The sequence below is a fragment of the Callithrix jacchus genome, chromosome 1, assembly GCF_049354715.1.
Source record: "Callithrix jacchus isolate 240 chromosome 1, calJac240_pri, whole genome shotgun sequence".
NCBI classification, from domain to species: domain Eukaryota; kingdom Metazoa; phylum Chordata; class Mammalia; order Primates; family Cebidae; genus Callithrix; species Callithrix jacchus.
The window spans coordinates 175,590,729-175,609,502 of NC_133502.1; the positions used below are offsets into that span (position 1 = coordinate 175,590,729).

The window sequence follows — 18,774 nt, forward strand, 5'->3', positions numbered from 1 at the left end:
TGAAGGGGAAGGCCTGACATTACACTGGTTGTGAGGCTGCTGCGAGGGTCAACATGAGAGGAAGCAGGCTTTAGGTGTGCCTGCAGAAAAGTGGGCTGTCCACTTAGGGAGCAGAAGGAAGAACAGGGGACAAGGAAGGAGGCAGAGAAAGTGGTCCTAGAGGTAGGCGGAGGCCTAGTTAAGTCAAACAGGGTGATCAGCAATGTTTGCCTGTAGGGAGGGAGGCCAGAAGGGCCAGAGACAGCTGATGGCCTGAAAGAAGGCTGAAGGACTCAGGAGAACTAGGTGGGAGAACTACTTGAGCTTAGGGCAGGCCTGGGCAACATAGCAAGACCCTGTCTTATCGTCATCATCATCATCATCATCACTGAAGGACCAAAAGTCAAGAAGAGAGCAAAGCACAGATTTGGTTAGGGGAAGAAGGGGGAAGCCACGAAATAATGGAGGGAGATGGATTTCAGTGTTCAGGGTCTTCGAGGTAGGGCGGCTCTGGTAGCTATGCTTGAAGGTGTGATGGCAGTGCCTTTGTGGAGCAGAGGAGGTTGAGGCACGGGGGTATCCAGAAGTGAGAAGTTTAGTGAAGTGTGTGGAGATGACAACACAAGAATGGGAGGAGGGGAAGACTCGAGCTGGAGCTACAGTCAAGGGAGCATCATTCGGGGAGAGCAGACAGCATCATGAAGGGAAATTAGAGGTGTCAGGACCTGGCTTGGGCTTCCCAGAAGACAAGCTGTGGGCTTGGACTGTGGGCCTTGGAGATGAGGAACCAGAGTATCCCCAGTATCTACTGCTGGGTTCAAGGCACAGACCAGGTGCTCAGTGTTAGTGGAAGGCAGGCCAGGGGTGGTCTGGGTGGGCCTGCTGGTCCTCTCCCTCTTCCTCATTGTCTGTGGCCCTGAGGGAACCTGCTAGGTGGTGTTTTAAGGAAAAGGCAGATCTAGTTAGAGTGAGGAGGTGGGAGCAGCATTAACAGAAATGTTTTGAGACAAAGGAGGCATTCTGCTGATAAAAGACATACTCCTGTGGGGCACTTACTCTAGAGTGATTTGATTTCACCCTTCCCTGCATCAGGCTGGAGCTTGAGACCTTGGAGCTTGATTTGTTCAGCATCTGTTGGGTCCCTTTCTGGTTTATAGAAAGGCTGGCCTGCCAGAATGGAAGACTCCCTGCAGGAGTCCACAGTTTCCTCCAGGCCACATGACACGTTGCAGTTTAGGAAAACACTGCCTGTGGGTCCAGGAACCTGACCCTCTGGCCTTTTGTCTGGATGCCGTTTGCCTGCTCTGAAGAAGTGGGCATTCCAGAAAGCCGAGGTCAGTGTTGGACGTCGGACAAACCCTGTGTGTCTTTGCTGCTCCTTGGAATCACAATGTTTGGCCTTCGGAAAGGGAATAACGTGGCCAGCAGGCAGTCATTTGTAAAGTGGAGATTGGTTTCACTGACATCATTAAAACCCCTCTCTCAGGTCACATGCTGGGCGGTTTTCTCAGACCATTTCTCTCCACTACACCAGCCTAATCTAATCCACTGCCACCCCTCCTCCGATTGATGGCAGCAGCCTTTTCACATCTCCACATGTTCAGTTCCATTCCCCAGCTCCTCTTTGGAACCAGAGCCATTTTTCTAAAGCCAAAGTCTGACCATGTCCCTGCCTGCTTGGAGCCCTCTTTGGCTCCCCACTGCTCCTAGGATGCAGATCCACCTTCTCAGCCTCCCAGGCTCTGTGAAATAGGCCAGCAGCAGACTCCCAACTCCCTCCTGCTCCAGTTCACCACTTCATGTGCCCACAACAGCCTCTTTGGTGTTCCCTCCTGTCTCAGCACCTCCCCACAGGTTGTGCCCTCTGCCTGGAATGCTCTGCTCTGCCTCTTGGAGATCGTGAGCAGTCAGAGCTCCAAGGTAGTGCTCCTGCTTCTCATTCTCCCTCTCAGAGCCACCTCATACTTCTTACATATGGCACTGTTCACCCTCATACTGAAATATTACAGCTTTTACAAGTTTCAATTATGAGTTCAAAGTCTGTCCCCCTCCTGCTTTATGAACTCCAGGAATGCAGAGTTCATGCCAGTACATCTTCATCCCTGACTCCTGTGTCCTAATGCAGTGCCTGATGTTGTTTGTCATTTTTCAAATACATTTAGGATGTAGCAATAGTAATAATACTAAGATCCCTCAAATTCTTTCCACTTCTATGCTGTACTGCCTCTCTTTGTTCAAAAAACTGGATCAGGTAATAGGGGCATTCTTGGTGTCCACCAGTTGGGGCCAAGGTATAGAAAGGATGGCTCCCAGCATAAGACTCATTAGAGCTGTTGTTACTTAGCACCCAAAGGCTGAACAGCTGTCTCATTTGTACCACTCTGAGTTCACATTTGTTATTTGCACATTTTCTAGTAATTGCTCTTTCTGTTTTAACAATTTCTACTCTCAATGGAAACAGAGTAGAAAAGGAGTTCCCCACCTCCATTTATTTCATGGTGGAGATAGGAGTACAGGCTGGAGTTCCTCTCTGAGTCCTAGGAAAAGACCTGGCTGAAGGGTGGGGAAAGCCCACTGGAGTCTGAACTGGCTGCACACACAGGCCAGCAGCACATTTGATCTAACACTTTGCAACTCTGAGACTCATTTTTCTTCTCCTTCTTGAGCATGGACATGACATTAATGTTGGTTAGAAACCAAATTTCCTTTTAAACGAATAACACAAAACAGAGCCTTTGGTGAACAGCTGTTTTCATCCATGTGGACTTGGCGCCTGGTTGGAATTTTTGTCTGCAAGGAAAAGAGGGTTTGTTTGGACTCTTGTCATAGGAACAACTGCACGATCCCAGGAAGTTTAGGGTAGAGAGAAGATCATAACTTTTGGAGGCAGGAAGGTCTGCATTTGAAACTTGGCTCTGCTACTCTCCAGCTGTGTGATCATAGGCAAGTTCCCTCATCTTTCTGTGTCTCCATTTTCTTCTTTGTAAAGTAGAAATCATACCCATCTCACAGTGTTATGAGACTGTGTTAAGAAAATTAGAAAGCATTTTTAATTTAATGGAAATGAAAGCCCAAAGTGTCAAAATGTGTGGTATCACACATTCTAGGCCCCCTCTTACACAGTGTTAAGGAAACTGTGTAAGAGGGGGCCTAGAATGGGCCTGGCACATGGCAGAAACTCACAAATTGTTTCTTCATTTTTGAGAGAGGTCAGGGATGTAATGAGAAAAGCAATAGGCAGTGCTAATAAGTCAAACTGAGAAAGGCTCTGGGCTCAGCAGTAAAGCTTCCCAAGGATAGGACCTCATCTGTCATTGCTATATCCCTTATGGCAAGCAGTGAGAAAGCAGTGTCTGGTACATGACAGGATCAATACTTGTCAATACTTGTTTGATGAATGACAGGTATGTAGAAAAGCATTTCCTTAAGAGCTTGGGCTCTGGAATGAGAAGGACTTGGGTTTCTATCTCTGCTACCATAGTCAAGTCACTGTGTCTTTCTGAATCTCAGTTTCTGTATCTGTAAAATGGAGATTATAATATGACTACCTCAAAATAATTGGCCATGAGGACATCATGAGATTATTTTCAGCGTTATTGAGGTATAATTTACATATAAACTGTGCATACTAAAGTCAACAATTTGTTATGTATGTATCTGTAAAACAATCACCATCTCAATATAATGAACATACCCATCACCCTAAAAGTTTTTGCATGCCTCTTTGCAATCCGTTCCTCCTCTTCCACTCCTTCCACTGTTCTTAAACTAGGTGGTATACATCCTTAAAGTTTGTTATTCTGTTTCAAAATTGTTCTGACTCTTCTAATCCTTGACATTTCCATATGCATTTTAGAATCAACTTGTTAAGTTTTACCAAAGAAGTCTGCTGGGATTTTAATTGGGATTGTGGTGAATCTGTAGATCCATTTGGGGAGAACTGAGTCACCTGAATGTGAAATACAATGTATCTCCAAGTATTAAGAACTCATAACACAGTATATCACCTCATATATATAGGGCTTCTCTAATTTATGTTAGTAATGTTATATAGTTTGCATTGTATGGGTCTTATACATCTTTTGCTGAATACACGGAGGATTTTTACACAGATAATGATGTCTCTCTGAATAATGACAGTCTTGTTTCTTTCTGAACTGGATGCTATTGTATCTTTTTCTTGCCTTGTTGCATGGGCTACAGCCTCTAGTACAATGTTGGGTAGAAGTGGTGAAAGCAGATAGTCTTGGTGTGGTCCTGATCTTAGAATAAAACTGGTCTTTCCCCATTAAGGATGATGTTTGCTGTTAGCTGTAGGTTTTTCATAGATGCCCTTTTTTTTTTTTTTTTTTTAAATCAGGTTGAGTAAATTTCCTTGTATTCCTAATTTACTAAGTGTTTAATCTAGAATGGGTATTTGAATTTTATCAAATGCTTTTCCTGCATCTATTGAGATAAAATTGTTTTTCTTTTTTAGTCTATTACTGTAGAGAATTTCATTGATTGATTTTTGAATATTAAACCAACCTTGTATTCCTATAATAAACCTCACTTGGTCATGATGAATTATCCTTTTTGTATATTGTTGGATTTGATTTGTTAACCTTTTGTTTAGGATTTTTGCATCTGTATTCATATGGAATATTGATCCATATTTTTCCTTTCCTGTAATGTTTTTGTCTAGTTTTGGTATCAGTCTAATGCTGCCCTCACAAAATGAGTTCAGAAGTATTCCTTCCTTTTCAATTTTCTAGAAGAGTTTATATAGAATTAGTATGAGTCTTTCTTAAATATTTGGTAGATATCAACAGTAGAGCCACCTAGGTCTGGAGTTTTCTCTGTGTAAGTTTTCTTTTTCTATTAAATAGACTTTATTTTAAAGAACACTTCTAGGTTTCTAGCAAAACTGAGCAGAAAGTACAGAGAATTCCCATGTATCTTCCTTCTCCATATATGCACAACCTCCCTCACTATAAACCTCCCTCACTATAAGCATCCTCCCTCAGAGTGGTGGATTTGTTAAAATTGATGACCCTACACTGATACAACACAATTACCCAAAGTTCATAGTTTTCATTAAAGTTAATTTGTGGTGCACATTTCATCAGTTTTGACAAATGTATAATCACATGTATCTACCATTATAGGGTCATACAGATTAGTTTTACTATTCTAAAAATCCTCTGTGCTCCTCCTATTCATCTATTCCTCTCTCCTAACCCCTGATACCACTGGTCTTTTTACTGTCTGCATAGTTTTATCTTTTCCAGAATGTCATATAGTTAGAATGATACAGTATGTAACCTTTTTAGATTGTGTTATTTCATATAAGCATTTATGTTTTCTTCATGTCTTTTCATGACTTGATAGCTCATTTCTTTTTAGTGCTGAATAATTTATTGTTTGCATATACCACAGTTTAGCCATTCACCTACTGAGGGATATCTTGATTGCTTCCAAGTTTTGGCAATTATGAATAAAGCTTCTGTGACGATCCATGTGCAGATTTCTGTGTGGACACAAGTTTTCAATCCATTTGGGTAAATACCAATGAGAGTAATTGCTAGATCATTGTGGCAAGCTTTTAAACTATGAATTTAATTTCTCTAACTATTCAGATTGTCTATTTCTTTTTTAGTGAGTTTTGATTGTGTTTTTCAATGAGCCTGTGCATTTTATCTTAAGTTGTTGAATTTATTCCCATGAAGTTGTTCATAATATTCCCTTATTAATCTTTTAATCTCTGTAGAATCTGTCATGATGTCCCCTGCTCTCATTCCTCATATTGGTAATTTGTATCTCTTTGCTTTTTTCCCCCGATCAGTCCAGCTAAAATTTATTAATTTTATTGATCTCAAAGAGAGCTTTTGGTTTCATTATTTTTTCTATGGCTTTTCTGTTTTCTTATCCATTGATTTCTGTTCATATTCTTTCTTCTGCTTACTTTGGGTTTAATTTACTCTTCTTTTATAGTTTCTTAAAGTAGAAGCTGAAGTCAATGATTTGTGTGCTTTCTTCGTTTCTAATGTAGGCATCTAATGCTATACATTTTCTTTTAAGTGCTGATCTAGCTTGGTACCACACATTTTGACATTTTGGGCTTTCATTTCCATTACATTAAAAATGCTTTCTAATTTTCCTTTTTATTTCTTTTTGACCCATGAATTGTTAAAGATGTCTTATTTAGTTTCCAAATATTTGAGGAGTGTCTTGGTATATTCCTGCTATTGATTTTTTGATTTTTTATTTTTTTTGAGACGGAGTTTTGCTCTTGTTGCCCAGGCTGGAGTGCAGTGGCGCAGTCTTTGCTCACTGCAACCTCTGTCTCCTGGGTTCAAGCGATTCTCCTGTCTCCGCCTCCTGAGTAGCTGGGATTACAGGCATGGGCCACCATGCCCAGCTAATTTTTTTGTATTTTTTGTAGAGATGGGGTTTTGCCTTGTTGGTCAGGCCAGTCTTGAACACCTGACCTCAAGTGATCCACCCAACATGGCCTCCCAAAATGCTGGGATTATAGGTGTGAACCATCACACCTGGCCTCTGGTATTGATTTCTAAATTGTGGTTAGAGAACATACTTTGTATCACTTAAATTACTTTAAATTTATTGAGACTAGTGGCTAAGAATATGGTCAATCTTGGTAAATGTTTGGTGTGAACCTGAGAACAAAACAAAACAAAACAAAAACAGCCAGGCATGGTGGTGCATGTCTGCTATAGTCCCAGCTATTACGAGGCTGAGATGGGAGGATTACTTGAACCCAGGAGATTGAGGTTGTAGTGAGCCGTGATTGTGCCACTGTACTCTAGCCTGGGTCAAGACCCTGTCTCAAAAAAAAAAAAAAAAACCAAAAACAAAAACAAAACTATTTTTTGTTCCTTTTCTTCTTCCTTTTCTGACTTATTTTTATTTAATTGAGCACACTTCATGATTCCGCCTTAACTCTTTCATTGGCTTATGAGGTATAATTTCTTTTGTTTTAGTGCTTGGTTTAGGGTTGTTAGTATATATTTTAAACTTATCATAGCCTACTTTCAAGTTGATAATACACCATTTTATGTATAATGTAAGACATTTGCAACAGTGTATGTCTGTTTACCTCCCTCCTATTTTTTGCAGTATTATTGTTATACATTTTTCTTCTACATATGCAATCATCTCCGTATTGTTATTATATTTGCATTAAACAATAATTTGTCAAAGTGTATTGTCTTTTAAAGAAATTTTTAAAAGTGCTTATAATCAGGTACACAAATCTTAAGGGTATAACTCAGTGTATTTTTACAAAGCAAACAAACAATGTAGCCACCATCTAGATCAAGATATAAAAACATACCAGCATCCCAGAAGCCTGCCTCATGCCCCCTCCAAGTCATCAGCTATATACAAATGTAACCATGATTCTATCACCATAGGTGGTTTTGTCTGTTTTTGAAATTCATATAAAGAGAATCCTAAAATATCTATGTTTTGTCTGTCTTTTTTCACTTGACATTATATATGTGAGATTTTATCATGTTTTTATGTGTAGCCAGAGTTTTTTCCGTTCTCATTTTTTTTTTCTTTTGTAGGAAGGGAGGAAGGGAGGAGGCAGGAAGGGAAGAAAGGAGGAAGGGAGGGAGGGAGAGAAGGGAAGGAAGGAAATCAGGCAATGAGAGAGACATTGCCGACCTGGATCTAGAGGTCTACAAGTTGATTTCTTTTTTTTTTTTTTTGAGAGAAGGAAAGAAAAGAAAAGAGTGAAGGAGAGGAAGAAAGAGGAAGAAGAAGAGGGAGAGAGAACGGAAATGTTGCTTTATTCTAAAAAAAAATGGGTATTAATAATGGCCAATCAATATTTCATTTAAACCTATGAGTAGTTGTGATATGGTATTGACAAGAATGTATATCTTGTGTATTTAAAGTGGAGAGCTCTATAAATACTTATTAAGTTTACTTGTTCCAGATACGAGTTCGAGTCCTTGATATCCTTATTAGTTTTCTGTCTCATTGAGTCTAAGTCTCTATGTATCTGAGTGTTAGGATCGTTAGCTCTTGTTGCATTGATCCTTTTACCACTATATCTTTGTTGCTTTAAAATCTATTTTATCAGATACGAGAATTGCAACTCCTGCTTTTTATTTATTGATTTATTTATTTTTGCTCTCCATTTGGTTGGTAAATCTTTCTCTCCCTTTGTTTTGAGTCTTTGTGTATCCTTGCATGTGAAGTGGGTCTGGATGTAGCATACCGTTGGGTTTTGGCTGTATCTTTTCATTGGGGGATTTAGTCGATTTAAATTTAGGGTTACTGCCATTTGATGTTGACTGGCTGTTTTATCCATTCGTTGGTGTAAATTCTTCTTTATGTTGATGCTCTTTGCTTTTTGGTATATTTTTAGAAAGGCTAATACTGGTTGTTTCTTTCTATGTGTAATGCTTCTTTCAGAAGCTCTTGTAAAGCAGGCCTGGTGGTAATAAAATCTTTGAGTACTTGTTTGTTCATAAAAGATTTTATTTTTCCTTCAGTTGTGAAGCTTAGTTTGGCTGGATATGAAATTCTGGGCTGAAAGTTCTGTTCTTTAAGGATGTTGAATATTGGCCCCCACTCTCTTCTGGCTTGTAGAGTTTCTGCTGAGAGATCTGCTGTAAGTCTGATAGGCTTCCCTTTGTTCTCTCTGGCTGCCCTTAGTATTTTCTCCTTTATTTCAACCCTGGTGAATCCAACGACTATGTGCCTTGGGGTTGCTCTTCTTGAGGAATATCTTTGTGTTGTTCTCTGTATTACCTGGGGTTGAATATTGTCCTGCTTTGCTAGTTTAGGAAAATTTTCCTGACTATTATCCTGAAGAATATTTTCCAGCTTGGATTCATTCTCTCTGTCGCATTCAGGTACACCTATCAAACGTAAATTTGGTCTTTTCACATAGTCCCACATTTCTTGGAGACTTTGCTCATTCCTTTTTATCCTTTTTTCTCTAATCTTGTCTTCTCATTTTATTTCATTAAGTTGGACTTCGACCTCTGATATCCTTTCTTCTGCTTGAACAATTCGAGTGTTTAATCCTGTGCATACTTCTTGGAGTTCCTGTATTGTATTCTTCAGTTCCATTAATTCACTTATATTCCTCTCTAAGCATGAAAATTAGGTCCATGGAATAGCCCAGCTACTTGAGCAAGAAGTGTTCTAGCTGCACAGTCATGCTGCTGGCACAGGGCACCTCACAGGGGTGTCACACAGGCACTTCCAACCCAACATGTGCAAAAGCAAATTCTGCACATACCTGCCCCACCCCCACATCATCTATTTTTGATTTTGTTGACCAGTCTATCCACTGCCCATGCCAGAAACTTGGGAGATATCCTTGACTCTTCTCTCTCTCACAACATCTACATCCACCTTAGCACCAAAGCCTGCAGAGGATAGCACCTAGAAATTCCTGTATCTATATGGGTCATCCTGGTCCACTGCATTATCCTCACACAGACCACATCGTCTTTCACCTAGACCATGGGGGAATCTCTGAACTGCTCTCCCTTCCAAGTCCATTCTATGGCTTTAGAAAGGCCAGAGCTTGCTTTCAAGATCGATGCAAGTTCCTAGAGGCTTATTTCTATCACATAGACCATTTTCCACTGCACCACAGTGATGGGGAGACACTTCTGCAAGTTTTTCTCAAATAATCTGTCATATAGAACATTAAGGAGCCACGTAGACTTCATTGAAAGGAAAATTTGGGAGCTGCACTATCAGCTTTAATAGGCATTATAGGCATCACTGTTTCTAACATACCCACAGGATGCCTCATCATTGTGGGCCCCTTAGTTCATCTCAGCCTCTTCCAGCTTTCCCCTGGACAACTCTTTGGTCCCCACTCATCCTTTATTGTGAATTGTCCCTGGGATCATCCATCTCCCTTTACTGTACAGAGCAGTTCAGATTTCCCCAGTGCCTGCAGCCCAACAAACATCCCCCAGTCCATCAAGGGAATCAGCAGGTCAGAGCACCCTCTACCTAATAGGACCACCTTTCCTTGAAGTTTGTGGGTATAAATAGCCCCTTTTAGTGGGGAAAGGATCTGATTTCATTATTAATAAAGTCACGGATATCTTTATTTATGTTTCTTTGATCTAGGCCCTAGGAGATGGGTCAGTGGGTGAAATCTACAGAAGGGGTTGTGAGCATGAATTTTGGCCTATCTAGGTTGAAACTTGGGCCTTCCCACTCACTCTACTGTGGACTTGGGCAATTTGCCTCACTTCTTTGAATCTCTGAGCCTAAGCATCTAGGTTGGCTTTTCTCTTCTTTAAAGTTACCACTATTTACTTCATACCCTTGAAAAAGAGTCCCCAGCATACCTGTGAGATGGAATACTGTCTTAGCCTCTGCCCTTCCCACTTCCTTGAAGGATTAGCCCACAGCCCTGTGTTTGTTGATGTTTTAAATGCTGTCCTGCCTGAAGGGAGGCAGGGAAGCAAAGTTGCACACCAGGAATATCGACAGAGATTCCAGAATTCCATAGAATTGGAAACCGTGTCCCTGATCTGTTTCTTGGGTTCCTGACTCTTCCAAGGAGGTCCCTGGTTTCCTGTTTGCTTCCATTTTTTCCCAAGACAGGAGCTTTCCAAGGTCTTTTCTTCCCTTTCCCACCCTTTCCTTCATTCCAGACTGAAGGGCTGTGAGAATAGAACAGTGGGAGACCAGGTGAGTCGGGCAAGCCAACTTGACAAGGAATTTGATCATCCTCACAGGGCGGTGTCATGGAGGGTAGAGGTGGGGAGATGCTGGAGCCCGGCCCTGGACACGTGGCCAGCCTCTAGTTGTTCATCTCTCTCTTCTCTGTCCTTCCTCATCCCTTTCTCCTGCCTCCCCTGACTTACCTGGACTGCATTAAGGTGGCTGCCCTACTGCTCCTGAGTCCGAGAGACTCATTTACTTTTATCCCTCCATCTAGCTTCCAAATTCATACACAAAGAATTTATGAATTGCCCGGAGGGTTCAGATTCATGTCATTTAAAATGACTGCCTGGATTCCACGTCTAGGCTGGGATTGAAGGCAAAGTACAGTTCCCAGAGATATGGGAATGGTTGAGAGCCAAGCACTCTCAAGATGCCAGGAATGGGCTCCATTGTCCATCAGCATCCACTTGTCCTAATATGTCATTTGCCTCTTGGGGCCCTTCTGGCTCTGAAAGCCCTGTCTGCTTTGATCAGTGCCTTCCATGTTCATATTGTGCTGGCTTCTGAATAGAGGCCAAGTATATGGCAGCAGGGCTGGTGGGTTGAGAGCCCACGGAGGAGTCAGGGAATGAGTGATGGCTCCTGCTAATCGATGGCCTCAAAATCATCCATGTTAGGGCAGTCTTTAGTTTTAAATGACTTGGGTCAGATGTGGGGACACTTGGCCATTAGGAAGTAAGCTTTACAGAGCTATTTAGGGTTAAGAAAGTTCCCCTTATATGGGAGCTCAGTCTACATTTTTGTAACTCTTCCTGTGGTCTCTGATGTGCTGACTCTTTGTGGGATAAAGTCTGCCTTTGGAAGGTCCTGTATACGAGTGGCCCATCTGAGCCATTTGGATTCTGTAGAGGCTCCCCCAGAAGTTCTCTGGGGTGGAAGGAATTCCAGAGCTATTTCTAGTCCTTTCCTCCACAGTGATCATGGCAGTGTGGCCAGGACACGGGCTGTATCTTGGCTGGGCAATGAGGGAGTTTATCCTGGTGGCTGGAGATGTTTAGGGTATTCCTAGACTGAGAGCCTCCCCCGCCAACGTTTTTTTTTTGGAGATGGAGTTTTGCTCTTCTTGCCCAGGCTAGAGTGCACTGGCATGACCTTGGCTCACTGCAACCTCTGCCTTCTGGGTTCAAGAGATTCTCCTACCTCAGCCTCCAAGTAGCTGGGATTACAGGTGCCTGCCACCATACCCAGCTAATTTTTTGTATTTTAGCAGAGATGAGGTTTTTACCATGTTGGCTAGGCAGATCTTAAACTCCTCACCTCAGGTTTTCCACCTACCTTGGCCTTCCAAAGTGCTGGGATTACAGGTGTGAGCCACCGTGCCTGCCTGAGAGCCCATTTTTAATGGAAGTACCTTTCCTCTGGACTCTTAGAATTCAGTAGGGTATATTAGACAAATTATACATCTAACTAGAAAAAGTGCATTTTAAAAGCTTTATTTACATCTGGCTGATATTTTAATAGCCATCTTGGTAACTTCTGACTATGTTTGTATCTATATTTGACTGAGACAGGTTGACTCTCCTTCCCACCCTAAGAAGTTTAAAAAATAAATACTTTTATAGGATCATAGGATTTTACATGCCAAGATTTAGACTGAACGTCTGAGAATAAAAATTGGTTTATTAATCTTAATAGGTATTTCCTCCCATCCCCTGTCCCCCGTCTTGCAGAGTGGTCCTGGCAGCCCCTGCCTGCCTATAAATACTTGGATTTGCATCACTGGCAGGTCAGCATGGGGCAGGAAGAAGCCAAATGATTTTATGATCCATAAATGCAAGCACCAGACATGCTCTAAAATTCATTAGTGTTTACTTGTCATTACAAATAGCCTGTGTTGTTTGCCTTCCGACTAGACGTGGAGACAGTCAGGGCCCAATTGCAGGGTGTGGAGGGCTCCGAAGCCCTGACTCTCTTGGGAAATGAGAATTTAAAGCAAATTTTAATTTATAGCTGGAGTTTGTTTCTTTCTCCTGAGTGTAGTATTGGAATCTTTAGATTCAGACTGGCTTTTCCTTCAGTGGAAAATATGAAGTTCTTAGATAAAACCTACTCATAAAATAAGTACTGATCTCTTGTTTGTTTTGTTTTAGTTATTTCCCCTTTTTGAATTATAAACTTTTTAAGCAGGGAAAGCCCCTTGAAATATTATGCCCAGATACTTTCCTGGGCAGCAGATTTTGTACCATTTCCCCCTGAGCCTGCCCACTTTACAGAGAGCAGCCCTGTGTCTCGGCCACCCTTCCCTCCTCTTGGACCTGGAGCACCCAGGGCTTGGGCTGTGGCCAGCCCCTGCTTGTAGCCCCCTTGGTCCATTTCAGACCTGGGTGACACCACGAGGTGATTGTGAGACTGTGGAAACTCCTAAACCACTGCCGTTCCTATGTGGAGGTGGTTAGAATGGACTGAGCAGTCTCAGCTGCACATGTGCTGAGGCCAGGACTGAGGCAGCCGCCCTTGGAGGCTGAGTGGCATCTGGGAGAAGGCTGGTGTGCAAGGGGCCAGATGTCTGAGGTTTCTGAGTGGAGTTGTAGATTTGAATGTAATTAGAGGATAATTCTTCCAAATGACCTTCATGTGGGGCTGGTGTAGGCATTCATGGGGTCTGCTTGGGTTGCTGGTTTCGTGCCGATCAATCACCCAGTTGTTCAGCACCTATTGACCAGGCACATACTGTGTGTAAGACCCCCTGCCTGGTATTTCAGTGAACTCAGGATGAATGAGGAATCCCTGGTCTAATGGGAAAGGTAAGAGATTTGCCAAAATAATTACAAGGGTCTCACTAAAGAGGACCAAGTGCTATCTGGAAGGGGAGCCAATAATTCCAACTAGGACAACACACAAAGCATCCTGGAGGAGCTCCCATTGTGGCCTGGAGAATTGGTATAATTTGGACACAAGATAGGGAGAAATGGCATTTCAGGTACCAGGAACAGCTTGAACACAGGTAAAGCAGTTGGGAAGAAAGTGGCCATGTACAGGGACCAGTGAGCAGGTTAATTTTATCTAAAGTAAAGGTGAAAGGCTTTGTGGGAAGTAAGACTGGAGAATAGAGTGGTCCCAGTATGGACTTGGTTCTGTAGGCACTGGCAGAGCAAGTGTTCTCTGGAAGCTGTGCTTCCCTCAAGAAACTGAACAGGCAGAAGCCCAAGCCCTGCAGGTGCCATAGTCACAGCATGCCCCAAACCAAGCCTTATTCTTTCCCCAGAATCCCGCTGTGGTACCCACCCCTAGAGTGGCATGCCTGCCCACCCAGTCAGGCCAGAAGCCTGGTGTCTGTCATTGATGCTCCCTCTCTTTCCCACAGTCTCTGCTCCCAGCCGGTCTCCACTCTATCTCCCCTTCTTCCACCTGTCTGTCCCCAGTGGTACCCCTCAACTTTGGCACTTATCTCCCAGCAGGCATCTCTACATCCATGTCTGCCCCATCCCATTCTCTCGCCCACTGTGTGGTTTTAAATCTCTGTTCACATCACTGAGCCTCTTCAACATCTCAGGTGGTTTCCCCAATGCCCTTGGGTGATTCCACATCTATAAGCGGGGTGTGCAGATAGGAGTGGCTTATCCTCTCCTCCCAGCCCTCCTCTGGTCTCCCAGCTCACTCTGATTCACCTCCTCTGGCCTCCCCACAGGTTCTTGAACCTACCTCCAAGCCTGTGTGTTTTCTGCTGTCTGCCTGGCATGCTAGTCCCCCCACTTCAGCTAAGTCAGCTCTTCTTATACTCACTGATCACACTCTGAACTTGTCCTTACGTGTTCAGCAACGTGTTCATAATTGATGCCTGTCTTATCCACTGGAAGCCAAGCATTGCCTGGTCACTGCTCTATCCTCCCAAGCCTTGCACAGTGCTGGGCACAGAGGAGGCACTCCATGAAGACTGACTGACATTACTGATTAAAGGATGCTGGAGACAGAGTTGGGAAGCTAACTCAAAGCAGAGGAGTTGGGCCTGAGGTTGGGAACAGTGCCATGGTCTTGCTTCCAGCCTTAAAAAAGGGGTTTCACACCACTGAAGTCTAGTGGCTCCAGTGTCCAAAAGGTTTCCTCATACTTTTAATTAAGTATCCCTCTATAGATCAAACATTTGAAAGGTGGTTTTTCCTTTGAGCCTTTTAGGAGAGGGAACAACTTTCCTGAAAGAGCCGTTTCTTTTGGTCTATGTGCACACCAGCCATCTGTAGCCATCAGCAGATAGTATGAATGCCAAAACAGCCCAGCATCCCTATAAGAAGTTCCACTGCATAGCCATTGCTGGAATTTATCAAATTCTGGCATTGTTTCCAGGAATCCTACTCTGTCTAGAAACTTCAAGCTGCTCGTGATCAAAAAGCGAGTTACTGGAATGGGGGAGAAGACTCTTTGGGTGTGAAATGCTGAATGAAACTATTATCTTTAGAAATGGAGACTTATGCTGTGGCCCCTCATGCAGTCTGCCTTGCTCCATACTGAATTCAGGCCTGACACTGCAGGGAGGCCTGGGGGTGGGGGAGGATGTCCCTAGGGTTGAAACAGCCTTCAGTCCCTGTGCAACCTCTAGGCACATTTTTTACAGCCCCCATCCCCTGCCTCATCAGCCCTTTCTAAGTGATGTCTGTCCACTACCTGGTCTCCTGTGTGGTTATCTTACTTCATACCTGGACCTTTACTTATTAAGAGGTCAGGCTCTGGAGTTTGCCATTTACTACCTGGATGAACTTGCATAGTTATTTAATCTCTGTGAGCCACAGTCTTCTCATCCATCAAATGAAATAGTAAAACCTACTTTATGGTCTGGTTTTCAGACTTAAGTAAAATAAAGTAGATTTGAACCTGTTATATAGTACCTAGAATGTGGAAAAGATGCAATAATGTATAGTCCTCTTCCTTCCCTGTCTTTTTGTTCCTTTTATTAACCCCTGTGGTGCCATTCACTTCTGTATAGTCAATATTATTCAAAATATTGGTAGAAAATTATGGTAACCATGCCTTCCCAGGCTGATGGTGCAGTGGTGAAGAGCCTGGGCTTTGGAGTGAGACCTGGATATGAATTCTACTTTGTCATTTATTTGTTACATGACTTTGGGCAAGTTAATTATCCTCTCTGAATCTCAATTTTAGTTATGTGTAAACTGGGGGCAATAACAGCCCTTTCTCAGGGTGCCATTGTCAAAAAATTAAGGAGTGTAATATAAGAAAAGTATTTTGCCTAGTGGCTAAAATACAGTAAGCAAACTGTTAGTTGCTATTATTATTGTTTATTATTATTCTCAGCTTAGGAACAGGACTGGAAACAGATCTTAAATGACCCTATTCACCTCTCAAACTGAGAAGGAACTGGGGGACTTGGAGGTTGGTTGTCTCAGTGTGTTCCTGCTGTATTCTCATCCTGCCTGGTGAGATTTGGGGCTACACAGTTTGGGTCTCAGCCTCCCCAGAAGGGTCCCAGCTGTAGGGTGGCCTAGGTTGCCTCCTTGGTATCTGACCATTTGGTTGTCTGCTTCTGACCTGCAGACCTTCAGAGACAGCTTTTTCTTGGGAACGTGGAAAACATGGGGGACACTTCATGTATGATACCTATTTGTTCCCCTCTTCTCCCAAGTTCTTCTCCTGCCCTGGACATCACATCCCTGCCTCCCTGCCCTGCTCCACTTGGAAGCACTTCTCACACCATATTTCCACCTTCAAAAGATGTACCTGACTCCACCTGGGATTTAACCCTTCTGCCCTTGAGTGCCTTTCTCTTCCTTCTCTTTCTTTTTTCTTTTCTTTCTTTCTTCCTTCCCTTCTCTTCTCCTTTTCCCTTCTCTCTTCTCTGTTTTTTTTTTTTGGAACCTGAATTTTCCATTTGCATTATTTTCTGTTCATCTCTTCCCATCTGTCCCCAGCCTCCTTCTTTCTCTGCCACCTCACTGTTTCTTGCCTCCTGCCACACCAGATTGTCTTGTTCAAATCATCCCTGTACAACAGTGCACTGCCTAGAAGCCCCCTGCCTCCCCTCCTTGACTACATCTCTTGGACTCAACCTCTCCTTATGCCCTCAAAACATTTAAAGAAAGAAAAGTGCTGCAGTTACTAAATCTCCAGGGGCAAGTCTTACTTAATAACGTTTTTATGTAATTCCAGATATATGACCTCTGCTTCTCTTAGGCTCACAGAATGGAGGATCTTAAAGACCACCCAGTGCTGCTGTATTTTACAGAGAGAAATCTGAACTCCTGCAGTGGGAAGGGTTGACTTTAAGTCACAGAGGGGGTTTAGGACACAGCTCAGATTAGAACCCATGACTCCTGACTTAGGAAGTCCCCATAAAAATATAAAATTGCCAGTGTGAGCTCACACTGTGTGTGTCCTTGTAGGTCTTTTTTCGTGTTTCTTTCTTTCTATCTGGAACCCGAGGTCCTCTAACAGTTGCAGCTGGATCTACTTAACTTATTAATGACAAGCCCTACCTCCTTTTGCAGGAGTGAGGCCTGGAGGTGGGGACAGACTTCAAGCAATGGAGATATAAACAACCTAGGTCAGTCATATGCAGTCTCCTCATCTGTTCAGTCTTCCTCCTTGTCCTGGGCTGACCTTGCCCTCTGGTTCTTAGCTGCCTGCCTTGGCTCCAGCCTTACTCCAGCCCTTACTGATGGGGCTTCTTGGTTTGTTTTTGGTTCTCCTACCTTGATCCCTGCTTTTCAATAAGTATATCTTATATTTCCATGTCATATCTTTTTATGTCAGAGCTGTGTTGTCTTATACGGTGGCTGCATGTGGCTATTGAGCATTTGAAATGTCATTACCTCAAATTAAGATGTTCTGTAAATATTTAAAAAAAAGACCAGATTTCAAAGACTTACTACAAAAAAGGAAGGTATCTCCTTAATAATTTGTTATATTTTCTATTAATTATATTTTGAAAAGATAATATCTTGGATATACAGTCATATATCACTTAACGGTGGGATACATCCTGAGAAATGCATTGTTAGGTGATTTTGTCCTCGTGTGAGCACCATATTGTGTACTTACATAAACCTAAATGGCATAGCCTACTACATTTAGGTGATATGGCATAGCCTCTTGCTTCTAGGCTACAATCCTCTACAACATGGTAGTACACCAAGTGATGTGGGTAATTGTAATATAGTAGTAAGTATCTCTGTAGCCAATCATAGTTAAACATAGAAAAGGTACAATAAAAATATGAGTTAAAAATGGTACACTTACCATGGATGGAGCTTCCAACACCAGAAGTTGTTCTGAGTGAGTGGTGAGTGAATGTAAAGGCCTAGGACATTACTGTAGTACACTGCTGTAGACTTTATAAATGCTGTATACTTGGGATATATTAAATCTATAAAAAAATTTCTTCAATAATAAATTAACCTTAGCTTACCGTAACTTTGTGAACTTTAAAAAGAAAAGCTTTTTGACTCTATTATTATAACCCTTAGCTTAAAACACACATTGTTCAGCTGTACAAAATTATTTTCTTTTTTAATATCCTTATTCTATAAGGTTTTTTGTGTTTTAAAAATTTATTATTTTTTCTATTTCAACTTTTTTGTTAAGAACTAATACACAGACACACACATTAGTTTAGGACTACTCAGGGTAGGAATCATAAATATCACTGTCTTCCATGTCCACATCTTGTTTCACTGGAAGGTTTTCAGGGATGGCAATACACGTGGAGCTGTCCTCTCCTATAACAATGCCTTCTTCTGGCTGGGCATTGTGGCTCACACTTGTAATCCCAGCACTTTGGGAGGCCAAGGCAGGTGGATCACCTGAGGTCAGGACTTTGAGACCAGCCTGACCAACATGGCAAAACCTTGTCTCTACTGAAAATAAAATTAGCTGGGCATGTTGGTGCATCTGTAATCCCAGCTACTCCGGAGGCTGAGGCAGGAGAATTGATACTTTTGGGACAATTTGAACCTGGGAGGTAGAGCTTGCAGTCAGCCAAGATTGTGCCACTGTACCCTAGCTTGAGTGATAGCGAGACTCCATCTCAAAACAAAACAACAATGCCTTCATCTGGAAGGACCTGCCTGAGGCTATTTTACAGTTAACTTAAAAAAAAAAGTAGAAAGAGTACATTCTAAAATAAGA

At 42.4% G+C, this 18,774-nt stretch overlaps 1 protein-coding gene across 50 annotated transcripts in view; it reads left to right on the plus strand.

Moving 5' to 3' along the window:
- The window catches only part of RALGPS1 (Ral GEF with PH domain and SH3 binding motif 1), a 332,381-nt gene that overhangs the window by 73,436 nt on the left and 240,171 nt on the right, over positions 1 to 18,774 (plus strand). Inside the window, exon 5 of one of the 50 annotated variants that reach the window (XM_078327905.1) lies at positions 17,136 to 17,191. The exons of the other annotated variants lie outside the window; for them this stretch is intronic. The gene's annotated coding sequence lies outside the window, so the exon portion shown is untranslated. The remainder of the gene's footprint in view (positions 1 to 17,135; positions 17,192 to 18,774) is intronic. 50 annotated transcript variants of the gene reach the window in all.